The 4,922-nt window shown below is 40.8% G+C and overlaps 1 non-coding gene across 1 annotated transcript; it reads right to left on the bottom strand.

The window, feature by feature from the left end:
• Positions 1–936: 936 nt before the first annotated feature.
• On the bottom strand, positions 937–1,040 carry LOC127740755 (small nucleolar RNA R71). Its single transcript, XR_008001614.1, has one exon. It is a non-coding gene; the product is annotated as a small nucleolar RNA R71 (small nucleolar RNA).
• Between the last annotated feature and the right edge of the window lie 3,882 nt (positions 1,041–4,922).

The raw sequence follows: 4,922 nt of genomic DNA, 5'->3' as shown, positions 1-4,922 counted from the left end.
ACTAATTGACTTTTTGTTTGTTTCTTATCTTTTTCGAAACCACCTAACCACTTTTCTCTTTCTAATTTTCGAAAATTCCTCACCCTTTTTCAAAATTCTTTTAATTAACTAATTATTTCAAATTTTAATTTTAATTTTATTTCTTCTTCAAATTTTCAAAAATCACTAACCATTTTTCAAAAATAATTTTTGAAAACTCCTCTCTCTCATCTCCTTATATTTATTTATTTATTTACTAACTCTTCTCTTCATCTAAAAATTTGAACCCTCTCTTCTCCTCTATGTTCGAATTTTTCTCATCCTTCTTCTATTCTTTTCTTCTTCTACTCACATAAAGGAATCTCTATACTGTGACATAGAGGATTCCTCTTCCTTTTCTGTTTTCTTCTTCTTCATATGAGCAGGAGCAAGGAAAAGGACATTCTTGTTAAAGCAGATCCTGAACCTGAAAGGACTCTGAAGAAGAAGCTAAGAGAAGCTAAAGCACAACAATCCAGAGAAAACCTTACAGAGAATCTTGAAAAAGAAAGAGGCATGGCCGAACCCAATAACAATGGTGGAGGTGCAAGGAGGATGCTTGGTGATTATACTACACCTACTTCCAATTTTTATGGAAGAAACATCTCAATCCCTGCCATTGGAGCAAACAATTTTGAGCTGAAGCCTCAACTAGTTGCTCTAATGCAACAGAACTGCAAGTTTCGTGGACTTCCATCAGAAGATCCCTACCAATTTTTAATTGAGTTCTTGCAAATTTGTGATACTGTTAAGACTGATGGAGTAGATCCTGAAGTCTACAGGCTTATGCTTTTTCCTTTTGCTATGAGAGACAGAGCTAGAATATGGTTGGACTCACAACCTAAAGATAGCCTGGACTTTTGGGATAAGCTGGTCACGGCCTTCTTGGCCAAGTTCTTTCCTCCTCAAAAGCTGAGCAAGCTTAGAGTGGATGTTCAGACCTTGAAGCAAAAAGATGGTGAATCCCTCTATGAAGCTTGGGAAAGATACAAGCAGTTGACCAAAAAGTGTCCTTCTGGCATGCTTTCAGAGTGGACCATTTTAGATATATTCTATGATGGTCTATCTGAGCTTTCTAAGATGTCATTGGACCATTTTGCAGGTGGATCCATTCACTTAAATAAAATGCCTGCAGAAGCTCAAGAACTTATTGACATGGTTGTAAATAACCAATTCATGTACACCTCTGAGAGGAATCCTATGAATAATAGGACGCCTCAAAAGAGGGGAGTTCTTGAAATTGATGCTCTGAATACCATATTGGCTCAAAACAAAAAGTTAACTCAGCAAGTCAACATGATTTTTCAGAGTGAATGGATGGCAAAATGCATCCAACAGTACTAAAGAAGCATCTTCTGAAGAAGAAGCTTATGATCCTGAGAACCCTGCAATGGCAAAGGTGAATTACATGGGTGAAGCCTATGGAAACACCTATAATTCCTCATGGAGAATCATCCAAATTTCTCATGGAAGGATCAACAAAAGCCTCAACAAGGCTTTAATAATGGTGGAAGAAACAGTTTTAGCAATAGCAAGCCTTTTCCATCATCTTCTCAGCAACAGACAGAGAATTCTGAGCAGAGTCCCTCTAGCTTAGCAAACATAGTCTCTGATCTATCTAAGGTCACTCTAAGTTTCATGAATGAAACAAGGTCCTCCAAAAAGAGAGTGCAAGGCCATTGATATAATCAAAATGGCCGAATTCAAAGAGGAAGGGGAGGACGTGAATCCCAATCAGGAAGACCTCATGGGACGTCCTCCAGACAGAAAGAAGTTCCCTATTGAGGACCTAAAGGAATCTGAGGCTCATATAGAGACCATAGAGATTCCATTAAACTTCCTTCTGCCATTCATGAGCTCTGAGAACTATTCTTCCTCTGAAGAGGATGAAGATGTAACTGAAGAGCAAGTTGCTCAATATCTAGGAGCCATCATGAAGCTGAATGCCAAGTTGTTTGGAAATTAAGTTGTTTGGTAATGAGACTTGAAAAGGTGAACCTCCCTTGCTCATTAGTGAACTAGATACATGGGTTCAGCAAACTCTACCTCAAAAGAAACAAGATCCTGGTAAATTCTTAATACCCTGTACCATAGGCACCATGACCTTTGAGAAGGCTCTGTGTGACCTGGGGTCAGGTATAAATCTTATACCACTCTCTGTAATGGAGAAACTGGGGATCTTTGAGGTACAAGCTACAAGAATCTCATTAGAGATGGCAGACAAGTCAATAAAACAAGCTTATGAATTGGTAGAGGACGTGTTAGTGAAGGTTAAAGGCCTTTTTCATCCCTGCTGGTTTCATAATCCTAGACACTGGGAAGGATGAGGATGAATGCATCATCCTTGGAAGACCCTTCCTAGCCATAACAGGAGCTGTGATTGATGTTGATAGAGGAGAGCTAGTCCTCTAATTGAATGGGGACTACCTTGTGTTTAAAGCTCAAGGATCTTCCTCTGCAACCATGGAAAAGAGGCACGATAAGCTTCTCTCAATACAGAGTCAAACAAAGCCCCCACAATCAAACTCTAAGTTTGGTGTTAGGAGGCCACAACCAAACTCTAAGTTTGGTGTTGAACCCCCACATTCAAACTCTAAGTTTGGTGTTGGGAGGTCCCAACAATGCTCTGAACATCCGTGAAGCTCCATGAGAGCTCACTGTCAAGCTATTGACATTAAAGAAGCACTTATTGGGAGGTAACCCAATTTTTATTTATCTATATTTCTATTGTTCTTTTATGTTTTATTAGGTTTATGATCATGTGGAGTCACAAAACAATTGCAAAAATTAAAACAGAATCAAAAACAGCAGAAGAAAAAGCATACCTTGGAGGAAGAGCTTACTGGCATTTAATGCCAGAACAGAGCATGAAGCTGGCGTTGAACGCCAGAAACAAGCAGTAGTCTGGTGTTTAAACGCCAGAATTGCACCCTAAGGAAAGCTGGCGTTAAACGCCAGAAACAAGCAGCAAAGTGGCGTTCAACGCCAGAAACAAGCATCAGCCTGGCGTTAAATGCCAGGATTGCATGCAGAGGGCGTTTTACATGCCTAAATGGTGCAGGGATGATTAATCCTCTACACCTCAGGATCTGTGTACCCCACAGGATCACCTCAGGATCTATAGACCCCACAGGATCACCTCAAGATCTGTGGACCCCACAGGATCCCCACCTACCTTCTCCCTCTCTCTCACACCTTTTCATAACACTCTTCCCCAAACATCATTCACCAATCACCTCTATCACTCTTCCCCATCACCTCTTCACCACTCACATCCATCCACTCTTCCCCATAAACCCCACCTACCTTCAAATCCAAAATCTCTTTCCCACCCAAACCCACCCTATATGACCGAACTATACACCCCTCTCCCTCCACTATATAAACCCCTCCATCCTTCTTTATTTTCACACAACACAACCCTCTCTTCTCCCCCTTGGCCGAATAACATCTTTTTCCCTCTCCTCTATCTCTTCTTCTTCTTCATCTACTCTTTCTTCTTTTGCTCGAGGACGAGCAACATTCTAAGTTTGGTGTGGTAAAAGCATAGCTTTTTTTGTTTTTCCATAACTATTGATGGCACTTAAGGCCAGAGAAACCTCAAGAAAGAGGAAAGGGAAGACAATTGCTTTCACCTCTAAGTCATAGGAGATAGAGAGATTCATCTCAAAAGCCCATCAAGACCACTTCTATGAAGTTGTGGCCAAGAAGAAAGTGATCCCCGAGGTCCCTTTCATGCTCAAGAAAAATGAGTATCTGGAGATCCGACATGAGATCCAAAGAAGAGGTTGGGAAGTTCTTACCAACCCCATTCAACAAGTCAGAATCTTAATGGTTCAAGAGTTCCATGCAAACGCATGGATCACTAGGAACCATGATCAAAGCATGAACCCATACCCAAAGAATTGGCTTACAATGGTTCAGGGAAAATGCTTAGATTTCAATTCGAAGAACGTAAGGTTGGCATTCAACTTGCCTATGATGCAAGAAAATGCACGCCTCTACACTAGAAGGGTCTACTTTGATCAAAGGTTGGACCAAGTCCTCATGGACATATGTGTGGAAGGAGCTCAATAGAAAAGAGACTCAAAAGGCAAGCCGGTTCAATTGAGAAGATTGGACCTTAAGCATGTGGCTAGAGGATGGGTGGAATTCATCCAACGTTCCATCATCCCCACTAGCAACCAATCCGAAGTAACTGTGGATCGGGCCATCATGATCCATAGCATCATGATTGGAGAGGAAGTAGAAGTTCATGAAGTCATCCCTCTAGAACTCTACAAAATAGCCGAAAAGCCCTCCACCTTGGCAAGGCTAGCTTTTCTTCATCTCATTTGCCATATATGCTACTTAGCTAGAGTTGTCATAAAATGAGACATCCTCATTGAAGTGGACAAGCCCATCACTAAGAAGAGGATTGAGCAAACAAGAGAGCCCATTCATGGATCTCAAGAGACGCATGAGGAAGCTCATCATCAAGAAATCCCTGAGATGCCTCAAGGGATACATTTTCCTCCAAACAACTATTGGGAACAACTCAACACTTCTCTAGAAGGATTGAGTCATGACATGAACCAATTAAGGGTGGAACACCAAGAGCACTCCATCATTCTCAATGAGATTAGAGAAAATCAAAGAGCTATGAGGGATGAGCAACAAAGGCAAGGAAGAGACATAGAGGAGCTCAAGAACACCATTGGTCCTTCAAGAAGAAGGCGCAACCATCACTAAGGTGGACTCATTCCTTAACTTCCTAGTTCTTATCTCTCTGTTTTTCGGTTTTTGAACTTCATGTTTGTCTATGTTTGTGTCTTTACTACATGATCATTAGTATTTATTAACTATGTCTTAAGGCTATGAATAATTCCATGAATCCTTCACCTTTCTTAAATGAAAAATGTTTT

The sequence above is a fragment of the Arachis duranensis genome, chromosome 7 (assembly GCF_000817695.3).
Source record: "Arachis duranensis cultivar V14167 chromosome 7, aradu.V14167.gnm2.J7QH, whole genome shotgun sequence".
Taxonomy (NCBI): domain Eukaryota; kingdom Viridiplantae; phylum Streptophyta; class Magnoliopsida; order Fabales; family Fabaceae; genus Arachis; species Arachis duranensis.
This window is presented reverse-complemented; position numbering and strand designations above follow the sequence as displayed.